This window comes from Alligator mississippiensis, chromosome 15, assembly GCF_030867095.1.
Source record: "Alligator mississippiensis isolate rAllMis1 chromosome 15, rAllMis1, whole genome shotgun sequence".
NCBI classification, from domain to species: Eukaryota; Metazoa; Chordata; order Crocodylia; family Alligatoridae; genus Alligator; species Alligator mississippiensis.
Genome location: NC_081838.1, coordinates 35,365,029 through 35,388,164, shown reverse-complemented (window position 1 = coordinate 35,388,164; position 23,136 = coordinate 35,365,029). Strand labels below are relative to the sequence as shown.

The 23,136-nt window shown below is 44.0% G+C and overlaps 1 long non-coding RNA gene across 1 annotated transcript in view; it reads right to left on the bottom strand.

Annotated features, from left to right (window-relative positions):
• Positions 1-17,372: 17,372 nt before the first annotated feature.
• LOC132245622 (uncharacterized) overlaps positions 17,373-23,136 on the bottom strand; it is a 29,667-nt gene continuing 23,903 nt past the window's right edge. Inside the window, exon 3 of the long non-coding RNA XR_009457335.1 lies at positions 17,373-18,403. This is a non-coding gene — a long non-coding RNA (uncharacterized LOC132245622). The remainder of the gene's footprint in view (positions 18,404-23,136) is intronic.

Sequence of the window (23,136 nt, the reverse complement as noted above, 5' to 3'; positions counted from 1 at the left end):
TTTTGGTCACTTTATTAGCCGCAGCATCCAATTGCAGGCTCATGTTCATCTTGTGGTCAATGATGACCCCCAAATCTCTTTCTTCCATAGTGCTAGCCAACATAGCACTGCCGAGCCTATAAGGATGCTGCGGGTTTTTTTTCCCCAAGGTGGAGAACCTTACATTTATCGGCGTTGAACACCATCAGATTCTCGTCCGCCCGCTTGCTGAGCCTCTCCAGGTCAGCCTGGATCATCCGCCTGTCTTCTGGTGTGGATGCTTTGCCCCAAAGTTTGGTGTCATCTGCGAACTTGGCCAGTCCGCTTCTGATTCCAGTGTCCACATCATTAATGAAGATGTTGAACAGTATGGGTCCAAGTACAGAGCCCTGGGGGACCCCACTGGTCACAGGGCACCATGATGAGTGACTTCCATCAATTACTACCCTCTGGGTCCGACCCCGGAGCCAATTTTCCAGCCAGTGGATCGTGGGGGACCCAAGGCGACAATTGGCCAGTTTCTCCAAGAGACGATCATGGGACACCAGATCGAAGGCTTTTTTGAAGTCAAAATATATGACATCAATCTCTTCTCCCTTGTCCAGGTGATAGGTCACCTGGTCATAGAAGGAAATGATATTGGTCAAGCAAGGCCTACCCGCAACAAATCCACGCTGGCTATCCCTTAAGATGTTGGCGTTGGCCAGTCCGTTAAGGATGCCCCCCTTAATAAACTTTTCTAAAATCTTCCCTGGGATAGAAGTCAGGCTGATGGGCCTATAGTTAGGCTTGTCTGGGGACACAGGGAAGGGCGATGGCTCCTGCCACTGCATGCATCTTGGGACAGCCCATGACCCTGACCTGTGTGGGGCAGCGTGGACTGCCGCTGCAGGTTGGGACTGGGGCAGTGCCAGAAGGTGGCATGCCATGCTCCAGGTGCACGGTGGCAGCACTGGGAGCAGGGTCAGGGGGGGCTACGATGTATATTGAGGTGGCTGCAGCCCTCTCCCAGCGCTGCTGCTGCCCACCCTCAGCATAGTCCTGCCCCCACCCCTGCCGGGAAGAGCCTGGCCCCAGGCCACAGTGGCAGCTGGCCCTGCCCCACACAGATCTGGGGGCATGCACCCCCCCATGCCTCCCAGGCTGTGCATAGCAGCAGGAGCTGCACCCCCTAGATGAGCTGGTTGGGGCTCAGTCCCAACCCGAGTGCCTGTCTCTCTCCCAGCCTTAGCCCCCCCTCCCTCCCCACCACTGCTGCAGCTGAAGGAAGCCCATGGCCAGGCTGCTTTGCAACCCTATCACTGCCCCATGTTTTGGGGGTAAGCCGCATTAGCAACCCCTTTTCACCACCTATGATCATCAGCCAAAATGTGTACCTACAAGTTCGCTCTGTACACAAGCCCAGCTCACACCCTGATGCAAGTCTGGCAAAACACCATTACTTTGATGTGGATAAACAGCAAGAAGACACAAAGGAGGGAAAGTCACATTTTTGGGTATAAGTCAGATCCACATTACAAATTTAAAACAATAAAAATAACCCTCATGGAAGAACTTCAGTAGGTAAAACAAAAAACATGCCCGGAGGTGTTTTAAAGTACCACGATAAAAAAAAAAAAAAAATCTAAAATGATAACATCAGCTGATAACGTGGATACACAGACGGTGTTTAGCTAGCTTAATGGTGATTTTTGTCATATGGACACAGGAAAAGTGCAACATGGAAACAAGAGAGGTGACATGTGGACAAGTGCCTTTAGATGGGCATTGAAGCACATTGAAGCATCCTGAGTCAAGGCTTCCAAGAAAGGAGATAAATTAGAGGTAACACTAACATGATAGGAGCATACAATGGAAGAGATTTTCAAATCCAAAAGGTCAAGGAAATGTTGCAAATAAAAGAGAACAAATTGATGGCTGCTACAAAACAGAAGCATTCCTAGTGATGAACTATGGGGAACTAGGCTGAGACCCCGGCCTCAAACGTATTCAGGAAAACAGAATGCAGATGAAGGCAAGACATGAAGCTGCTCAGAATATGAGAACAAAGACAATCTATGAACAAAACAGTGGGGAAAAAAACACATCCGAAGCAATTCTCTGCTGTCCTGGTGCCTCATGCTTCTGCAGACTTCCATAGGAGTGGGAGAAATGTCAGAAACGTTTTTTGGCACCAAGTGCCCTTCCTCAGATCACTTCAGTTATGCAAGAGGATACTGCCTCCTAGATCTGTCAGAGCTCCCCTGCCCATCCAAAATTCACTACGGTCAGTGCCAATCTTTTCCTTGATATCAGTGTCTACCAATGCCACTCGCATTCAAGCCATATGCACACAGACTAACTTCCTGGTGCCTCTGCTAAACCCTTCCTTCCTGCTGTTTTTGCTCCATTCTCCAACTCCCACACAGCAAATTGCTAAAGCCAAGGAGACTTGTCCCCTTACTTCCTATGAAAAAGGCTTTCTTATGGACCAGAGGCACAAACCATCTGGCTGGAAACAAAAAATGCCTCTGGATTAGGCCAGCAAGACTCAAGTTAAACGTTCATGCTCTGTCCTGCTGTTCAGAGCACAGGAAAGGAAGAGGACAGAGCTGAAAGGGATAGCAGCAGCTTTTTCTGTTGAAATGCCTTGAATTCCTCAGATTTACTGACAGAGCCATTAAAATGCAGTTTGCAAGAGGATTTATTCTTTGTGAGAATCCTAAATAGGTTTTCTTCCATTTTCTCTTCTTTGAAAGAAGTACAAAATTAGTCTGATGATCAAGTTTGTAGTTTGCAGTTGCCAAGTAGCTTTGAAGCAATTTAGTGATCTGTGTACTTATTTCCCCTCTGCACTGATGGCAGGCAATATAAGGATATTGAGTCTTATTAAACTATTCATTCCCATGATCAAACTGAAGGAATTAGAATCAGAAAATTCTTTTCAATGTTAATTATATTTAAAAAACAAACAAGCATTGTTTCTTTTGGACCTTCTTTTAAAGGTCTACTCTTGTACTCATACTGAAAAAGCTGACAAAACAGAGGCCTAATCCCCAGAAGTACCGAAGGCCCTCACTGACAACCAAGGGCTAGTTTGCAAGGCTAGGGACAGAGTGATCGGAAACTGGTTTAAGCCTGTAACAGAACAGAAGTACAGTGTACTTAAACTACTTACAAAATGGCCAAAACCGGTTTAAGATAAACCTGCTTGGATGTCATATCAGACTTAACTGATTTAGGTCAAACCACTTTATGGAACTTCTGTCCCAGACCCCTTCCTGGTTCAACTTAACTCACAGTCCCCCAGCATCCCAGGATACTTTGTAGCCCTGGGCTGTGCTATCTGCTCCAGGAGAGCAAGGTTGGCTTCACCCCTCTGCAGCCTAACCTGAGCACTGTCACTACTCCGCCTAGGGAAGAAGGGGATGGGGGTGGGAAAACTGTCTCTAAATGCTAGCGGGTGTCTTCCTGGCAGGGGCAGAGCCACCCCTCAGTCTTTTCCCCTGCTTCATGCTTGATCAGAGAGACAGGGGCATGGGCAGACACTGGCCACGCTGGCAGGCTCAGGTGGAGAAGTTTACATCCTGCTCCTCTACCTGCCAGGAATCCCAGCCAGGGTCTGACTGGCAAGGGCAAAGCAGCCCGTCTCCCTGCCTGAGCAGAGGGGCAGGAGGCACGACCAGATGCCAGCCAGCCTGGTATGCTGAGGTGGGGGGGGTGGTTTAAATCCCCGCTTCTCCCCCCACAAAGGACTCCAGTGGGGTTCTGTCCTGCTAACATCTGACTACAAGCCCCCTCCCCTCACCCACCCTTTGTTCAAGCTGTGAGCAGGGGAAAAGCAGACAGGGGCTGCTTCACCCCTGTCAGGCAGATCCCAGCTGGGGTCTTTTGCAGGGGGGAGAGGGAAGTTTAAACCCCCTCCCTGGTTCCAGACTCCAGTTGGGGTTTGCCCTGGAGGGTGTTTTGCCCCATGTTCCCCACTCAAGGTGGGGAGAGTACAGCCCTTGCCAGGGTTTTCTCCCTCACTAGAGCAGAGAGCAGGGGGCATAGTCATGTCCCAGTCCTGGGCTGGCACACTGAGGGCAAGGGTTTTACCATACTTCGTTCCCTGAGGGCAGTGTTCCTGTGAGGGATCGTGCGAGTGAGGGCAGGGTTCCTTATTCCCTCCCCACCTAAGCATGCAAGCCCTGCCCTGGGGTATGGCCACAACCCCCCTCTACTAGAGTGGGTAGCAACTGGGGGCAAAAGCCTTCCAGAGGCTGCCCCCTCTATGCAAACCCCAGCTGGGGTCCAGGGCCAGGGAGGGGGTTTAAACCCCCTCTCTCCCCACCTCAGCCTAAGAGCCCCTGATTTGGGCATGTCCATGGCCCCTGCTCTCCACTTGAACAGGGGACAGGGGCCTGGCAGGACCTGTCCCCCTCCCCCTGAGGCAGACCCATGCAGTCCCATGCAGCCAGGGAGGACCTTCCCATCTCAGCCTGGAAGCCCCCTGGCTGGGGCACAGCCATGCCCCGCCACCTTCTGCTCACGAGGGCAAAAACCTAGCAGGGACTGCCCCCCTCCCCACTTTGAGCAGAGAGTTGAGGCCAGAAACCTGGAAGGTGCTGCCCGCCCCCCTGCCCCCCAGCAAACCAGGGCTGGGGTCCCATGCAGGCCAGAGTGAGGGTTTCAAGTCCCCTACGCCTTCCCTAGCCACATCATGCTGGGGCCTGGCCTTGCCCCCTCCACTCAAGCAGGAAGGGTGGAGGGCTTCTCTCCTCCCTTCCTTTTGGCAGTGGGTGGGAAGTGTGCTCTAGCACCCCACAACTTCTGGCCCAGGCCACTGCAGACATGTGTCTGCATTTCTGGAATCAAAAGTGAATGTGTGCTCACTTGCTTCTCAGTTCAATCTATGCCGGCTAGACTAACCTGCAAACATTGCATCGATTCAGCTTCTGGCTTTTTCACTGTCTGTACCTAGCCCAAAGGACCCCTCAGGAAACCAAGTAAAGATGTGAAGCCAGTGCCCACAAATTCAAGTACAACAAACCACAGGGTGCCCCTGCCATTCAGAAGTCAAGGAGCCACAGTTCACTTCAGCTTAATCCTCCTCCAAAAGATTCATGAAAATACGAGTACATTGAATTGATTGGCTTTCAGGATTTTTCTAACACTCCTAACAACCCAGCCATGCTCTTCCATAGCTCTGTTTCTCCAACAGACTGTACAGTTCTATCCAGAGGGGCCCAATATAGGCAAGGCTAGCACTATGAAAGAGACTTGGGGGTCATCACTGACCACAAGATGAACATGAGCCTGCAGTGCGATGCTGCGGCTAGTAAAGCGACCAAAACGCTGGCTTGCATCCATAGATGTTTCTCAAGCAAATCCCGGGACGTCATTCTCCCCCTGTACTCAGCCTTAGTGAGGCCACAGCTGGAGTACTGCATCCAGTTTTGGGCTCCACAATTCAAAAAGGATGTGGAGAAGCTTGAGAGAGTCCAGAGAAGAGCCACGCGCATGATCAGAGGTCAGGGAAGCAGACCCTCCGATGACAGGCTGAGAGCCCCGGGGCTCTTTAGCCTGGAAAAGCACAGGCTCAGGGGTGATCTGATGGCCACCTACAAGTTTATCAGGGGTGACCACCAGTATCTGGGGGAACGTTTGTTCACCAGAGCGCCCCAAGGGATGATGAGGTCGAATGGTCACAAACTACTACAAGAGCGTTTCAGGCTGGACATAAGGAAGAATTTCTTTACTGTCTGAGCCCCCAAGGTCTGAAACAGCCTGCCACCGGAGGTGGTTCAAGCGCCTTCATTGAACACCTTCAAGATGAAACTGGATGCTTATCTTGCTGGGATCCTATGACCCCAGCTGACTTCCTGCCCTTTGGGCAGGGGGCTGGACTCGATGATCTTCCAAGGTCCCTTCCAGCCCTAGTGTCTATGAAATCTATGAAATATCAGCCCGCTTTCACAGATCAGTTACTGAAGCAAAGAGATGAAACAAAATGACCTGCTTACGGTTACTAAGCACACAGGTGACAGGGATAGATTCTACGTCTCTTATGTCCACTCGAATGATCAATCTACCAAACAACACTGTCTCCTATCGGATGCAGGGGAAATTTCAGTGTACATGAAGTTAAGCGTGTACTGAAGAACTTGTAGGAAGAGCCTCTTGCTTTGCAGCCAAGCAGGTAAAGGGAGCTGCGGCAGGTACATGAAGCAAATGATAGCCCTTGCTCAAAAAACATCACCATATGCACTTAATGCCTAATTCACTCTGTTTTTGGTGTAGGCTGAAAAGGCCAGGGCAGGGGAAAGCTTTCCACAGAAAAAAGACTAGTATTTTCAGATACAAATAACATTTCAGAGCAAGGGAAAAAGCAGGCAAATATGGAAATAATTTAAACCTCGATGGATGCATGACCAACCTCCTGCACATAGAATTAATCAGGTGTTGTATTAAAACTGTTACAGGGGCAGCAGCCACCTCATCAGGGCAGTAGGATAATTAGATGGTGTTCGCACAGCTGTTCTGAAATTAGAGAGCTGCAAGGATTTTTATTTTTTTGTTTTAGTTAAAAAAAAAAAATAACTTGCTCAAAACCTTCATGCAACAAATTTCAGCCTGCTAAATATCATTACTGCAGAGGGCTATCCTAAGAGAGATGATATATGTCTACAAAGCTCCAAGAACTGCAGACTCTCTGGACCCTGCCTGTATTCTCCCAAGTACTACTGTCATTTGGGCTCTTTCCACTGGTAAGCAAAGGAATGGCATCCATTTTTAAACAGGAAGCAATGAGTATGCAAGCCATGTTTGAAAAAGGCAGCAAACACACCAGAAATTGAACGAAGCTAAGTGTTCATGCATAAGCATTTTTCATGCAATTTTGGAATGCTGGAATAATTTTCTCTTACGCTAAATAGCTGATTATAATCTATTTATTTCAATTATTTGTCTACTTTTAGCTGTCATGCTATAAAAGTTGTGAGAGAGGGCAAACTCTTGCAAGGCCAGCTAATTCTTGCCTAGCTAGGGATTCAATGTCTCTTGGTTAAGCTTTATACTCATTAAAAAAAAAAACAAAAAACAGTTGTAACTTGCTACTTGATGCCATATATTATTTTCTTGCAGCACATTTCCATTACTATATAATAAAACAGCAATTTAATCTTTTTGTCAGTGAAGGATTGCAGTCCATTATATAGCATTTCTTCTAAGCTGGTTTTAAAGATTTTAAGCAACAGGGCTTCCATCTCTTCTCTATTATTAGAGTACAATATGCAGTCTAACATATCTTTCAAGCCAGTTTCATTCTGATGATGGCTGAGTCTGCCAAATTTCAGCCAGCAGTGATTTTTTTTTTTCCAGTTAATTTATAAGTCCCAGAGAACAGGAATTTCCAAGGGAAACACTGACAGCAGTGGCGATAATGTATGTCTACAGTATTGACAAACTAGGTAAAATCTGATATAATCAAGGCTTTACGGAAGTATCCAAGGATACTGTGTGAAGTGGTCTGTCAGAAGGGCATGAACTTGTTCTTTGTGGAGGTAAGTTATCTCTGTTGTACAAAGTGGCAGGAACTCAGTAAGGCATCATTACTATTTTAAACCATCATTGATTTATTCCTGCAAAAGAGGAGTTAGTTGGGAGAAGACATGCAAAAGTATTAAGCTCTTTTTACTGCCTGTATTGCTTGTTGAGAAATATAGTTATAACAAGGGAGAAAAAAAAATGTGTATGCAGTTTTGCTAATATATTTATCAGGCTGTCATTCCAAGAAGAACTGTGCTTATGGCTTGTTCCCACCCCCTTCCCTGCCTCTGTTTTCAGCTATGAATGGTATTATGATAGGAGCATTGTAAATTGTAAGGCCTGGGTATTAGTCAGCTCAACTCTTGGGCTTTCTTGGCAGATAAGCACTTCTCTCTCAGGACATGAAGATGTACTTCAATATCTGAACATTTGAGTACTGGCCTTGGGTCAACCATGAATGGGCATTAACCCTCATATAGACTGGAAGGGCCTGGGAAGACTGGACTTTGAATGGCATGAATATAAAGGGTCTTCTAATAAAACCCAGAACCTTGCAAATAGATGTTTTCCACTAGGTAAATACTCAACAAAATAGCAACTCTCAGGAAAGAACACAAGGTAGGTGATGGCAGTGGATGGTACTTTGACTTATTTTCCCAGGTAGTGGTAATCTTTCTCCAAATCTACAGTGAGCCCCAACTGCATAAATCAACAAGGCTCCCTGCATACTTAGGGAAGTCAGTGGGTCCCTATGCAGATGTTCGCTATTTGGAACTCATTTTAGAATCCAAGAAGGTATTTGCTTCAAACCACTGGGAGATCGAATGGTTCTAGGGGTGGAAGTGGGACCCTTTCCGATGCAGCAAGCATTGGGGCCTATTTACAAACAGTAGAGGATCTCAGAGCCCCAAGCCGGGAGATCCAGTGCCATTCAGCTGTACAAAACCACTTAAAGAAGAGCTGCTGTGCTGGTAATGGTCCAGAGAATATGTGAGAAGCGAGCTTTTATAGCAATATCTTTTATTGGACCAAGTGTATAGCTGGGAGAGATGTTAGGCAAGCTTGGGCTGCTGAGTTCATGATCTGCCTGATTTAAGCTAGTCTGCCACTCTGCTGTGTGCCTTAACTGAAGGATGTTGGCATTTGACTCTTCTGGGAAGCACTCTCTTCCTCCCCACTTTCCCAGCCTCTCTATTTCATCCCAGGAACAGGAAACACTTCCCAGCTCCATTTAAAGTTGTTATGCAACAAATTGTCATTTTTCCAATTGAGATGCATTTTGACAGAAAACTGCCAACCAGTTAATTAACATTTCTCTCAGCCATTATTTGTCTTGTGTATCTAGAGTTTTTATGTTGTTAAATTACCCTTTATTGATGAGTGAAGTGAGGGTGGGGAAAGATTATGTACAGGAGGTTGGTCTACCTCCTATAATCCTTGTTTGCAATGTTTTCCAAAGCTGCGGTGTTGCCCTGTGGGGTCAGGCCAATGCTCAGGATCTCAATATCACACTGTTCAACAGCAGGGCATGGTGTACAATTGCACATTCACATGCACAAAAATCAATTAGGTACACACACACACTCTAGGTGCATACACCCCCACCAGGCACATACACATCCAAACTTATCAGCCTAGGCACATGCATACCTATCACAAATTCAAGCACATGCACACTCTGATGAGAATGACATGAAACCATACACAAAGCACACATACATACACATATACACACAGGCTGAACACTGACTCAATTTTTCCCACAATAATGGATGAGTTGCACACAACTCATTCATTTTACCAACCGGATTTGTTCATACAGCAGCGCCATCCTTTACACCAAATGAAGCACGTTTCCTGAGGAAAAAGTCTAGGCTGCATATTTAAAGGCCGAATCAAACTGCAGGAGCACAAGGCTTCCAAAGTTTATGTAAGCAAGACTAGTGCTTGCATTGCCTCACCTCTGAGCACTCGACTTTGCAACTTTTTCTTCTTTTAAGATTTTTTCTCTTTTCTTTTCCTTTTAATTTAATGTGGCTATGATTGACTAACAATTTATTGAAGGGTTTTTTAGAAGGTTGAAGTTCAATTTAGTTTGGTACATGGTGGGGTAGCTTGATTCTTTGTTTCCAAAGGATACAAGAGCTTTTTCACGATTTAAAAATAAAAATCTCCCCTTCACTTTACTTTACAGGGATAATCTCCGCAAAGTATAAATCAATCTCTTCACTAAAAAGTTTCTTCTTCTGCTCTTTCTTTGTGCTTGCGCTACTTTGCTACTGTCTGCAGGCCCATGAGTGCTGGGCTTTGAGCAGTGGCCAATTATCATAGCATAGCTTTGAATGCTGGGCAGGTAGCAGCAGCATATATTTAGAAGTGAAGGGCACCAGAACTTTTTGAAAATGGGGAGAAGTGTTAAGCATTGTACTCCAGCACACCGCTGATACCACACATGCTCTCACCTGCTGCCTCTCCAGCTTTCTAAAGCCCTTCTGTTGTTAAAAGCCATCGCAGGGGTACAATATCAATAGAAGTAAGTCACCTGAACAGATGGTGTAGAAAAGTTAATTGATCCACTAGCGCAGGGAGCAAGTTGACCATAGCACAGGGAAATTGTAAGGAATTGCAGATCTATACTCAAACTGCATTAGTTATGAGGGATGTTTTTTTTCTCCTGGTTGTATATTTCTTATCATCCCCGATGCATTTCACAAGCCATATCCAGATTATAGTTTCAGTAGTTCATGCAGAGCTTTGATGCCAGTTCCATTTCTGCTGCTGTCAACAGACCCCCTTCAGCAGCAAAACATTTTTTTTTAATCTGAAAGCAAAAAGTTTATTTGCTCTCTGTTTTTTTTTAAAAACAAGTCAAGGTGGTATCTTAGAATAGAGTCTGTTCCAGGCAGCACAAAGTCAAGTCATGGTGAGGGACAGCATTGGGATCAGCACTGGGAAGAACAGCAGTCCAGCTGTGCAGCACACAAAGCAAGATCTGGATTAGTTTGAAGACGCATCAGCTATGCATTCATATGAGGTCTCATTTCAGTCTTCAGTGATCTTCAGTGCAAATGTAACCATGTAAGAGGGCACAGTATTAAGCAGACATGATACTTTCCAAGTTAATTCAGATCTTATCAGTCATGAAGACAGAGAAAGGAAGGAATAGGCAGATATTTCACATGCTGCACCCAGTTCTGGGGCAGCAGATTAAAGTTGCATATTGTAGATGCTGGGAAAAAACAAGGAAACAAACCGCCCCCATCCAGCAGACCTTCAAGAACCCCCCCCTCCCCCAGTGTTAATGTTGCCATTCTCCCAGTCTTTGCAAATATAAGCGTACATATTTATACAAAGGGCTAAGTCCCTGCTCTTCCTCCAAGTCACATTGTATTGGGCAGCAGAGTTTTAGCTGGCAATTGAGAGGTTCTCAGAAGCATTCTGCCAGCCTGAGACAGATGCTAGGAGAAATGACTCAGCTGAAGGGGTCTGGAAGCTGCCAAGTCAGCCGAAGTCCTTGAAGTAGTTCCAAAGAGAAGTCGCGGATTCTGTCTACGAGCAGGCACAGTAGCCAAGCATCTGGCTAAAACTCCAAGTCACCAGTCTCTTATGAAGATGAAAAGCATCATCACGAGCAGAGGCCTCTGTTACAGCCCAATGCTTCTTGCGAGATCCATGCGAGTCCTAACTTCAGCAGGAGTTGGACTGACTCAAGACCCTATCCAAAACCCCCTGGGGTCAGTGAAAAAGGAACTGCAACCAGAAGCATAACTGAAAGGGCAACCAGGGTAACAGCCCCTGGCACCACCTTCCTGGTGGGGTGCAAAAGAAGACATTGCCGTAGTGGTGGCTGATCATATTGCCACAGTCAGCGCAGAAGGAGCAGGGGCTGCCCTGGGCAGCATGCAGCTGCCATACTTATGACTACAAGGTCTGAACCAGACCCCTCACTAAGCACCACAGCCCTAAATCACCATCTGAGTTCACTCCAACAGCAAGCAGAGACCAAAGCACAGCCTTTAAAAGGAGGCAGCCAAAAAACTCCCTAAAAGTAAGGCAAGTTTAGCTTGTTATTTTAGTTCTCTTGGAACTAAGTTGCTGATTGCTATAATGATACTGGCAGGCAGTAGAGTAGGTGTATTATCAGAGATGCTAAAATAGTGGAAGGAGGATATCTTTGTTGCAAGAGAATAGTGCAATGCAGTATACTGCAGCAGGTGTTGTTGAGAAGCTTAGCTTTAAAATGTGTGTGCACATGCACACACGCACACACTAATCCTGTTCTGTTTCAGGATGTGCAAAGCCTTCCCTGACCAGGAGCACTGATGGTTTAGTTCCAACAATTGACTTATTAAAATCTAAGGCTAAAAACAAAACAAAAAAAAGTTTATGTGGGGGTAGGGGGACACCATTGTAGGTCCTCTCAGAAAATTCCTGTATAATATGTAAAGAAGGGAAAACCAACACTTTCCTACAGAAATCTTATTGTAAGGGAATGCAAGTCTGATGGAGGCTAGCAGCCCATCAGGCTGGCATGCTTACAACACACAGCTTTCTGTAGCCAACAGTACAGGACAGTGATGTGGCTAAAACTACATCTGCCTACTTTCCACTCTCCAGCCTGCATGACCAGCTATTTATTTGCAGCTGGATTGACTGGAGGCAGCCTTAGAGCAATGAGCAAGGCTCACACCACCCTTCCCTGAGCCCATTTGTAGCATCTGACAAAATAGATGGTTGCCTAAAACAGCAGGTGCTACTGAACTAGTTAGTCTCTAAAGGTGCTACAATGCTGTCTGCTGCCTGACTTCAGACTAATATAGCTAACCACCTCTGAACCGTACCCCTGGGACTGTAATGGGATATTTACATCCTCTGCCAACACACTTCATTCCCATACTATAGACATAGTTACAGCCTGTATTAGAAAAATAAAAGTGTTTGCTGGACAACTTCATCAGCCATAAGGATCTTGTTACAGAACTTCAGAGGTGGGTGAAAAGATTTCATAGCAGCAATATAGGTAGGGATTTGCAGATGAACCAAAGGGGGTTATAGATTCATAGATGTTAGGGTTGGAAGGGACCTCAGTAGATCATCGAGTCCGACCCCCTGCATAAGCAGGAAAGAGTGCTGGGTCTAGATGACCCCAGCTAGATCTCATCTAACCTCCTCTTGAAGACCCCCAGGGTAGGGGAGAGCACCACCTCCCTTGGGAGCCCGTTCCAGACCCTGGCCACTCGAACTGTGAAGAAGTTCTTCCTAATGTCCAGTCTGAATCTGCTCTCTGCTAGCTTGTGGCCATTATTTCTTGTAACCCCCGGGGGCGCCTTGGTGAATAAATCCTCACCATTTCCCTTCTGTGCCCCCGTGATGCACTTATAGGCAGCCACAAGGTCGCCTCTCAACCTTCTCTTGCGGAGGCTGAAAGATCCAGTTTCTCTAGTCTCTCCTCGTAGGGCTTGGTCTGCAGGCCCTTAACCATACGAGTGGCCCTTCTCTGGACCCTCTCCAGGTTATCCGCATCCCTCTTGAACTGTGTCACCCAAAATTGCACGCAGTACTCCAACTGCGGTCTGACCAGCACCCGATAGAGGGGAGGTCTCACCTCCTTGGACCTATTCGCTATGCATCTGCTGATGCACGATAAAGTGGAATTGGCTTTTTTGATGGCTTCGTCACACTGCTGACTCATGTTCATCTTGGAGTCCACTAGGACTCCAAGATCCCTTTCTGCTTCCATGCCAGCCAGCAGGTCATTCCCTAGGCTGTAGGTGTGCTGGACATTCTTCCTCCCTAGGTGCAGCACTTTGCATTTCTCCTTGTTGAACTGCATTCTGTTGTTTTCTGCCCACTTGTCCAACCTGTCCAGGTCTGCTCGCAGCTGTTCCCTGACCTCCGGCGTGTCCACATCTCCCCACAGCTTTGTGTCATCTGCAAACTTGGACAGAGTACATTTCACTTCCTCGTCCAAGTCACTGATGAAGACATTAAAGAGTATTGGTCCAAGGACCAAACCCTGCGGGACCCCACTGCCCACACCCTTCGAGGTCAAAACCGGCCCATCCACCATGACTCTCTGGGTGCGACCCTCCAGCCAATTCGCCACCCACCTGACTGTGTAGTCATCCAAGTCACAGCCTCTTAACTTGTTCACCAGTATGGGGTGGGATACCGTATCGAAGGCCTTCCTGAAGTCTAAGTATACGACATCCACCTCTCCTCCTGTGTCCAGGCATTTCGTAACCTGGTCATAAAAAGAAACTAGATTGGTCAGGCACGATCTGCCTGCCATGAACCCGTGCTGATTTCCCCTCAGCATAATTTGTCCTGCCGGGCTCTCACAAATGTGAGCCTTGATAATTTTTTTCAAAGACTTTACCAAGGATGGAGGCGAGACTGACTGGTCTATAGTTGCCCGGGTCCTCCTTCCTCCCCTTCTTGAAAATGGGGACCACGTTTGCCCTTTTCCAGTCCTCCGGGACTTGGCCAGTGCACCACGAGCTTTCAAACATTCCTGCCAGTGGCTCTGCAATGATGTCGGCCAGTGCCTTCAGCACCCTCAGATGGAGCTCATCCGGCCCTGCTGACTTAAAGGCATCCAGTTCTTCCAAATGACTCTGCACCATCTCAGGGTCTACACATGGCAGTCTGGCGCCCTGCTGCTGCCTCTCTACAACCCCAGTGAGAGACTTGTCGTGCCCCTCACTTAGGAACACTGAGACAAAGAACTCATTGAGGAGTTCAGCCTTGTCCCCCCTGTCCGTCACCAATTTCTTCTCCCCATTTAGAAGGGGTCCTATTCCTCCCTGGGCCTTCCTTTTACTCCCTAACCTGGGCCTTCCTTTTACTCCCTAAAAGGAGTAAAAGGATTTGCAGATGAACCTAAGGGGGTTAGGTACCTGCTGTAGTCGTGGTGGTATTGAAAAAAAAAAAATCTTTACAAAGCCTCTCATGGGCTGCAGAATTCAAGTACTTCATGTTAAGTGTTTGTGCATCACCCCCATAAGCAGCCTGTGAAGTATGGTGTTAGGAGTGTAGGCAAAAGAAGGGTGACCCTACACGCTGCTATAAGTAACTGTTGCTGGAGGGTCTTCTTCAGACAGTCGTCATTAAACCATCACTCCAGTGAATAGCACTACACCAAGACTGCAGATTTTAAAGCCCAGAAGATACGGTTATAATGATATACTCTGGTGCATACCTAACGCAGGGCAGAACCTACTAATTTCTGCATGAAGGTGAACAATTTTTTTTTTTTCAATTCAAGAATACAGAGTTTAGCAAAGCATCCTTTTAGGCACTTGAACCTGGAAGGAGCAGAAGGAAAAGATTTTGATTCACTTACTCTGATGAGTCCAACCTTACTCCTTGTCTTCAGCAGACTTGCTGTTGGAAAAAAAATTCTCTTTACTTCTGTTATATCTTCCATGTACATTTTTCATTAGATTTCCAAGTGTGTTGGTGGAGACAAAGGCAAATCATTGTCCTCTTGCAGTCTGGGTTACACTCATTTGGATGCACTTAAATTAAGAGTGCTTTTCTTATCTAAGCAGTAAGTTTGTGTATAAATACAATTTGTATGTAGACTGAAATATTCTGGTTTCCTTTCTCCTACTGTCTCACCTTGTTTCTTGTGCAAGCTGATTTAGAAGGTCAGTTGCTCAAGTCTCCCATCTAATGGGGAGATGAAATGAAGGGGAGGCAGCACTGACCTTTTCAATTTCAATACTTGCAAGGAGGAAAAGAAAGCAGGGTGGGCATAGCTAGTAATTTCAGCACACAAGACTTTTCCCTGTTAAAAGCTTTAAAAAAAAACAAAACAACAACAACAACAACAACAAAAACAGAATATAAAGGACACCATTTCTGATCCTAGCATGCTTTAGATCAGCATTGCTCAACCTTCCCTGTTTGGCTGCCTATTACTGGATCATTTGTTCAAAATTGTCACAACTTCCTTACAGTGATGGTAATGATGCTCCTATCTGAACTGACATGCATGCATTTGTCTATGAGAGTTCAAGGACCTGACAAAAAATATCAGACCTTTAGGAATGGGAGGTGTAGAAGAGCAGTGTGCATGTTTATTTTATCTATCTAGCTATAACATGCACACTGCTCTTCCACACCTCTCATCCTTACAGGTCTGGTATTTGCTGATCTTTGGGAATCTTGCTTCTCAGTCAGTGGGTTAAGCTCTCAGTGGACATCACAAAAGGCAGACAGGGTTAGTGAATAGCATTGAAAAATGGATTACAACCTAAAGCACATACATACACACACACACACGTATGCATATATGTGCTTTACATTGCAATCCATTTTTCAATGCTATTCACTAATTATGACTGCCTTTTGTGATGTCCACTGAGAGCTTAACCTACTGACTGAGAAGCAACGTTCCCAAAGATCAGCATTGCTAGTGGGAGAAGCATTTCATTGACCAAATTCTGGAGCTTCAAATTGCGATATGCTGAAAGGAGATGGAATAAATTTGGCTGATGCAATCATCATCATCATAAGGCTTTAATTGGCCAGACCTATCGATGTCAATTCACAGCTTACAGCGGGGTGTCTTTTGGAGCCATGCTGAATTGCTCCACCTTGTTTAAAACATGCCTTTTGTTCAGTCGCACTAAGCGTCTGTACCCGTGCCTGGAAACCTGAATTGTACTTTGTGGTACATTCAAAATACTCAACAAGCAAATCTTCTATAACTGGCAGCTTTATAGGCCACAATCAATTGTCTGATCTTTGTACAGGAAAACTACTTTTTTATTTCAGTTCAACACGTTCTATATAGGAGGTTATTTTGATGGGAGACTGTATTTAGAAGTGCAGTGAACCATTTAAGATTTGAAAGGTTGAAAACATAATCCTCCTGGGATGCTTCGCTTTGAGAGTTTTTTTGGTTGGGAGCCAGGTCTAAGTTTCCTTGATCTCAATTGGGCAATTTCACCTTCAAAACTTTACAGAAAGCAACTACTAACTTGGGCCCTGGTTTTGCTTTCAGATGCACTTGTTTAATTCTCCTGCCTCTAATGAGAGTCCCAAGAGTGCTTTCCGAGGCACATCTTACCTTGACAAGTAAAAATGAAGACTAAAACTAAATGCTATGGGTAAGTTTACCAAAGCTAAAGAAAAAAAATCAAAGGGGTATGATAGAAGAAAAGATTAATTATTGAGTAGATCAGAATGCTGGAGGAATTGTGTCGTTCACAACTCTCCCCCCTACCCTCACACTAGGAGCACTGCCATTTGGAGATGGTGGTGTAACTGTGACTATGCAGTACCATGTTATAAGATACTGTAGCAGAGACCTTAACCAATATTTAGCATTAGATATTGCCCAAACACAGATATTGTCATTGTTTAAGAAAGGTCACAAACGAGGGTTCTTGAGGAAAAAGGAGATGCTTGGTGGCAGCTTGTCAAGCTTATTTACAAATCTTGGCTAGGGACGGGAATTACACATAAGCCGGCATAAGTGATCAGAAACTGGTTCAAATCTGTAACGTGACACAAGTTCAGTACACATATGCTGCTTTCAAAATGGCTGAAACCAGTTCAAGATAAACCTGGATGGATACAGTAGTAGACTCAACTAATTGAGGTTAAATTGGTTTATTGAATTTCTGTCCCAGATCCTCTCCAGAATCAAGTCAACTCTCAGTCCACTAGCATCCCAGGATACTTTGCACCTCCCCTAAAAACTGCTCCCCTCCCCCATCACAGGGTGGACAGCTTAGCCTTGGTTCTAGCGCCATGGGCCACTACAGGCAAATAGCTGCATTTCTGGAATCAAAAGTGAATGTCTGTTCATTTGCTTATCAGTTCAATCTATGTAGCTTAGAGTAACCTGTGAAGATTGAATCAATTCAGCCTTGGGCTTTTTGACTGTCTGTATTTAGCCATAAAACACAAGTGTTATTCTCATATTTTTAAAATCAGTTTGCTCCTGGGAATACTCTGCTCAGGGACCTAAATTCTAGCCCCAGCTTCAACCATGATACATTATAGGCACTTTTACACATGCATCAGTGGTGGAGGTGAGGTGTGCTTTAATTAAAGCGTCTCTGAGATCCACTTCAATTAAAAGTGCCACAAATCTCCTGTATCAGTGCCCCCATGCTTAAAAAAGGTGGTGGGGGCACTTGAAGTTCGATGAACTTTACTTCAAGCGCCCCGACCATCATTTTTAAGTGTGGGGATGCTGATTCAGGAGACACAGGAGGCTAGTGAGTGAGGCAATTGCTATGTTCCAACACGCTGCAATTCAGTGCATTAGAGCAGCCTCCACGCTCGTGCATAGGTGCTCTCTATGAACTCAGCTATGTGACTTTACTGCCCGCTCCCAGTTCTCCTATTTTAACTGTTTACATCGTGTGCCCCTTGGGCCATGAGTCCCTTTATGCAAATCAGCTTTCACAGAGTTGGTTCTAATTTACACTTTGGTAACTCAAAAAACAAACAATCTGGCCCTCACTCTTTACCCACAATACATAACTCCATTACACTTGAGAAGGTGTTCTAACAAGGGCTGCATCACTTTCTACTCAATGACTCTTTCACTGATTTAGCCTTCTCTTTGCCTTCTGACAGACAAAGGTTGCCTAACAAAACATTATAGATTGCATATTTACTTAGTTAGGCTTAAAGGTAGATGAGGAGTGAATGCAGGGACATATCTGTTCCCACACAAGTCTGAACTCTTCTCTTGTCCAGGCATTTGTTTTCAAATATTCAGTGTTGTTCATGTGTATGCACACACCTTTCCTGCAGCAACACTCAAAGGAAGATGGTCTTCTGGAAGAAGCAGAAGAGGAAGAGAACTGAATTCCACATATTTGGGGATCTGTTAATCTCCTAAATCAAGAATTGTCCAAAGGGAGGTCACTTGTGTAGAATCAGCATCCTGTCATTAGAGAAGGAAAAGAAAAAAACAACATCAGTATTCTCTCTCTCTCTCTCACACACACACACACACACACACACACACACACACACACACACAGCCACTCTACATGAAGAATTACATAACAATAAATTCTTCTCCTATTGTGTGTACACACTCAAGAGGAAGAAACAAACTGCAGCTCATGTCAGAAAACAAGTCTCAGTTTAAAATATACCAATCCTAGCACCATATCGGCAGGTAAAATATTTTTATTTGTCAGTAAGTTATTTTCTTTAAAACAGACTCATGAGAAAACGTGCTTTGGGGAGAGAATTGGCAAAAAGTGAAGAAGGTCCAAAAATCAATAGGAAACTATAAAATAGCATGGCATTTATTATTAAGTGCAAAGAAAAGTACACTTTATCCAGTGTGCCACTGTCAAACAAATGTAGAAAAAGTATAGCAAAAGGAGCAAGAATGACAAATTTGACTTTAATTAGATTAAAAATTTAGCTATATTAGTCTAAACCCGGAGTACTGACTTTTCCATTTACAGAGCAGGTAGTTATGTACTACATATGATTAAATACCCAAGTAGGTGTGGTTGCTTAATCTCAAAACATGCAATCGTGTAAGAACAGGCTTTCAAAACTGCCTATAATTAGAAAGGTAACTGAAAAGACTGCACAGTTAACATCCTCAGTGGTATTTCTGCTTCCAATGAAGGGGGTGAGAATAACAGGAAAAAGTAAGACATCACTCTTTACTAATAAACATCAAAACAAGGGGAAATATTTTTGGTGAATATTTTGCCAAAAACAGGCAGTTTTGGGACAGGGCAAGACTTTTTGTTAATTGGGGTCATATCAGGTTACTAGTTTTGGACACACAAAAAAGGACTGTGTGGGTGGCAGGCATTTTGAAAAGGTCAAAATAATTTGTTTCACTGTTTTGGAACACAATGTTTCAACTTCCCTTTTGAAATGTATTTTTGTTTTCAAGTACAAAAGAAACCTTGAGTCAACTCGAAACAAAGCTCTATTATTTAGGCATCTCTGTTGAGCATTTGCAGCTCCACTGACTTCAAAGGAAGTAGAAGCCATAAGTCCAAACAAATCGAGTTTAAGAAAAGTTATTAGCCAAACCTCATGTCCGATCAGGGACTCCTCATTTATAGAAAGCTAACCTTTCTGTATGTGGCTTGGAGTCACTGAGAGGCTAGTAAGAAACAGTTTACAATCATATTCTTTTATGCAGCCAGAAACATTTATATAGTAGGATTAAAATGAATGTTTTAAACTGATGAAACATCTTCAGAAAGAAGTTTAAATGACAAGAGAGAAATTAAACCTCAAGCCTAGAAATCTCCTGTATACTCCCCCCCCCCCCCCCATCCACTGTACCCATTAATTTTTAAACTAGAGTTAAGATGAACTTACTCTGTTTTGGCAATGCTGATTTGCAACCGCTTCTGAGAGAACAGTCTAAGGAGACAAGTAGGAAAGAAAAAATGCCCTGCCATGTTGGGACTTGGGGCAATGGGATTCTGTCTGTTGTTTAATATAAATCCATAACAAATGCAACTCCATTCGCTCACCAGTTGCAATGGTTTCAACATTGTCAATGGTATTTTCAAGATCTCTTAACAAATGGGCTATACATTCTGAACTGTCACACACTGGTATTAACATGTTCTGAATACTATCACTAGGAAAGTTTCCTTCAATATTATTGACCAATTAATATTTTTTACAGCCCCTAAAGTCTTGGCTCCACACAGAAATTGAATTGGTTTAATTTAAATCATTTTGGTTAGGGGCAGACATTACACATAAACCAATTTAAGTGATCACAAACTGGTTTAAACCTGTAACAGAATAGATGTTTAATGCACATAAACCAGTTTCAAAATGGCCAAAACCAGTCTGGAGATAAACCTTGTTGAATGTAATGTCAGACTAAACTGATTTTGCTCAAACCGGTTCATGCAATGTCTGTCCCAGATCCCTTGCTGGAATGGGTAAAATGACAGAGGCTAGCTGCTCTGGAAATGTCAGTCAGCAGAGTTCTAAGTTGATCCAGGCAGAAAAAAAAATTCCTCAGAACTATTTTTGATAGAAAATGCCCTATGATTATAAGAAAACAGATTGGTTTCATGAAGTCTTATCAAATTTGACAAAACTCCTCTTTGAAAAATATGTTGGAGATGTATTTTATAACATCTCATTTAAATATTTTTAGACAAAATATTTGTTCATATGAGAACTCTTTGAAATGTTTTTATTAAAAATGTTGAAACTAAAATGAAATGCATATACTATAGTGAAATGATGCATTTTAATTGAACCCTTTTTTTTTTTTTTTTTGGAATTTTGTTACGAGAAACACTTCAAAAATGCTTTTTTGTTTACCCTGACTTAGTCAGAAAACAGATCTTTTATCCTATCTCAGTTGTTGAGTTTACAAACTTGATTGATAATAATAGAAAATCAGATATGCACTTGTATTTTTAATCTTCATTAAAATGTGGACAGAAAGTTAACATTCCTTTCAGCATTTCAATAAGCATGGTTAATAGGCAACATTTAAATCTTGTTTGGCAGTGTCTGTGGTCTTTGATAATGAAGGACAGCTTTAGAGAAGTGCCCAGCCAGGAATTGATAACAGTGTTTATCTCCTCTAACTCAGTGTTCACCACCTCATTAAGGAAACAACACAGGGACATTACCAGCTACCTGTTGATTTTCCCTTTGTCCGATCTGCCACAGCATGCACCACAGCCAGCATGTGGTCTGCTAGCTAATGCTGTGTGCCTGCGTAAGCGATGGCAGAATCCCTGCTTAGCAGGGAGTGGCAAAGGGGAAGCCAGACAGATGCCTGTAGTCTGTGCCAAGCTCCAATCAGGGAGCAGAGGGAAGGGGCGAGCCCTGCTGTCCAGCAGAAAGCCCCACCTAGCCCAGAGAGCATGTCAGGATGCTGAGGGTGTCCGATTTAACTTAAACCAGCAAGGGACCTGGGGCAGACGTTCCATGAACCAGTTTGATCCAAATCTGTTAAGTCTGATACTACATTCAACCAGGTTTATTTCAAACCCATTTCAGCCATTTTCAAATTGGTTTAAGTGCACTGAACATCTTTTCTGTTACAGGTTTAAACCAGTTTGTGATCCCTTAAACTGGTTTAGGTGTAATGTCTGTCCCTAGCCTTATAGCCTTGACTATAACATGAATGCCTAGACAAAATTGTTTAAAAGAAATGACAACATACACAGGGCATTTCTTCTTCTCTCTCCCCACCCATTTCCTTGAAGGGAATGTGGCCTTGTTCTTGGTGTTTTGATGTTTTAGTGGAAACGTAATTTGTGGCAAATCTGCTTAACAGCAATAAATAGATTGTTTTTCTTCCCTTTGTGTAAGAATAGATGCTGGCTGTGTGACATCAGTGTAGCAGGCTGTGAATGAAGCATGACAAAAAATCCTTGCCCATTGCACAGAGAGAATACAGAGAGTGCCCTATCATTAATTATATTGCAACATAATGTTATATGCTATATAGAGACAAAGAAGCCATTAGGACTTTGAAACCTTCCACATCACATACACCTTCCTCTTTGTATGATTTCCTTCACTACATCGACCCCTTTTTCCATCACTAGTTTGAAGCATTAGAAGGAAACCTTGAGCCATTTTCCAGTAACCTACTCCTTCCCTTTAAACACAAGGGGGGCCATATCCAGGGTTTACACTGATGTAAATCCTTATTTCTGTTGAGTTATTCTCATTTCTTTCCCCTCGCCCCCCAGTATAAACAACAGGAGAATCAAGTCCAAGCCCAAAGATTTATATGAAACCTTATGTATGAATCTATAGAGGGAGGCAGGAGTGTAATAGAATATATACACAAAAAATGCAAGTGCAAAAAAGGTGCAAAAAACCTTTGCAGATTCTTTGTTCCTTTTTCTACTTCACTTGCTGAGACTTGATACTGTGCCTTGAAACTGTTGCATCTCAACTCAAGATAGAAAAAAGTAAAATGAGTAAAAAAAAATCTTCTCTCTAATCACTCTCCAAGTGTTCCAAGCATGGAAAAAAAGTTCTAGTCACAGCAATTTTTAAACCAAATAAAATCTATGGTTGTTTTTTTTAACAGAACAAACTAAGTAAAGATGAAGTCTGTTTCCTGTTGCAAAAGAGCTCTTCCTAAGCACCTACATAAAGTAGGAATAATACAACACAATGGTGTTTCTTTGTTCAAACTTCAACCAAGGTTCACAGTTAAAAAAAAAAAAAAAAAGAGTTTGCTTAGCAAGAGCGCAGATGATGGAGAGGATTGCTACTCCCCCTTAGTTATTCCTTGCTCTCCCTGCTGCTGGAGACTAGGTTTTAGTTGTCAATCATGATTAGTGAACTAACTAAGCTCCCAAGTCACAGGTGGCTGCTCTCCTCTCAAGTCCCAGCAGCAGCAAAGGTCATTTCTAGCTGCCCAAAACAGCTTCAACAGAAGCTTCACACTCTGACTACACCAGGCAAAAAGGAAGATCCTCCCAGCATGATACAGGCAAGTAAACATGCAATGGAGGACTACAATTAACCCAGTATTACTCATGCAATAGCCTGATTGAATTATGATGGCAGACAGTACTACCTGCAGCTGTCAACACAATGCTGGGTGGTGGGAAATAACTTAGCAACCTCTATGTTGCCAACAGCTTTGGAGACAAAGCAACTTTGGGGGAGGTACGAGTCTTTATC